General features: G+C 32.7%; 1 non-coding gene across 1 annotated transcript; it reads left to right on the top strand.

The window, feature by feature from the left end:
• The first annotated feature begins 351 nt into the window (after positions 1-351).
• Positions 352-424, top strand: Trnae-cuc (transfer RNA glutamic acid (anticodon CUC)). Its single transcript has one exon. It is a non-coding gene; the product is annotated as a tRNA-Glu (tRNA).
• Positions 425-1,331: the final 907 nt, after the last annotated feature.

Below are 1,331 nucleotides of genomic sequence, written 5' to 3'. Positions count from 1 at the left end.
TAGCTCTTAGCAAAATGAGAACATGAGCTGTAGGAGAAAGAAAGGAATTCAGGCAAATAGATAAGATTGTTGGCAATATCGGTCAAATATACTTTCCTGATTTATAAACATATTAAAGAAGTGGACATAAGTTCCTCATCGAAATATTCAATTCTGATGGAATTTTTAAATATAGAACATGCCATGCAGCATGTATGAGTCTATTAGGGGTTTCAGCAGCTAGAAAAGAATGGTATGCACATCATGATTCCTGGGAATTTTCTGTTTTTTTTTTTTTTTTTTTTTTTGTATGTGTGTCTGATGGGAAAACCTACAAAACAAATGAGTGCACAAGAAAATAAGAGGTGGGCTTGGGATATAGCTCAGTTGGTAGAGTGCTTGCCTCTCATGCACAAGGCCCTGGGTTCAATCCCCAGCATCACACACAAAAAAAAGGTACTAAAAGGCTTACATTAATTAATTGAAAAGTAAGTGGAATAAACCATTATGATTCTAACCTCAAAAAGAAAAAGGAGTGTTATTACTGAGATCAGTGCCTCAATCCTACTGCATTACTAATTAAAATTTCTTTCTACTAAATAATAATGCTCACTATTCAACACACTTTTGCATATAATTTTTAAGCTTATAGCTATTGATTATAAGAAACCCAACATCGATGGTTGCTTACAAAGGAAGTTCAAAATGTTTGCAACAGAAAGTTTAAACCTTTCTAATAAACAATAATTCTCATTGTTCAGTCCATTTTATACATAATTTTTGAAGCTAGTAACTTATTATAGGAAATCAAACATCTATGGTTATTTAAAAAGCAAGTTTAATGTATTCATAACAAAAAGTTCGAAATGGTTTGAAATTTAATTGAAGACAGAATAATCACAAAATATGTGGCCATCTTTAATAAATGCTCTTCACCATTTGGTGCTGGAGACCTAAATATGTAAATATCCAGGTATTTGGTAATCAGGAATGAGTAAAGGCTTATACTGGGATACCAGATGCAGGAGGCCAGGCAATCTTAACATATGAAGAAAATTGAAAGAGAAATCTAAGCTAATAGCTAAAATCATAGATTACATTAAATAAATGATAAAATAACAGGGTTTGAGAGACAGGTTGTCAGAAACTGTACTCCACTTTAACTGTATTTTTTTAAACAATTTTCCACAATTTTCTACTTTTTCTGCTGAAGCTATCAAAGATGATCATGGCAACTTTGTTTGAGAGATGTTCCACAATTTTCCCATGGCATTGATTAAACCTTGGTAGCAAATATTTTGAGCTGCCCCCCCCCCCATACACACTTACTGGAAAATAGATCATAATCACAA

The sequence above is a fragment of the Marmota flaviventris genome, chromosome 3, assembly GCF_047511675.1.
Source record: "Marmota flaviventris isolate mMarFla1 chromosome 3, mMarFla1.hap1, whole genome shotgun sequence".
Classification (NCBI taxonomy): domain Eukaryota; kingdom Metazoa; phylum Chordata; class Mammalia; order Rodentia; family Sciuridae; genus Marmota; species Marmota flaviventris.
This window is presented reverse-complemented; position numbering and strand designations above follow the sequence as displayed.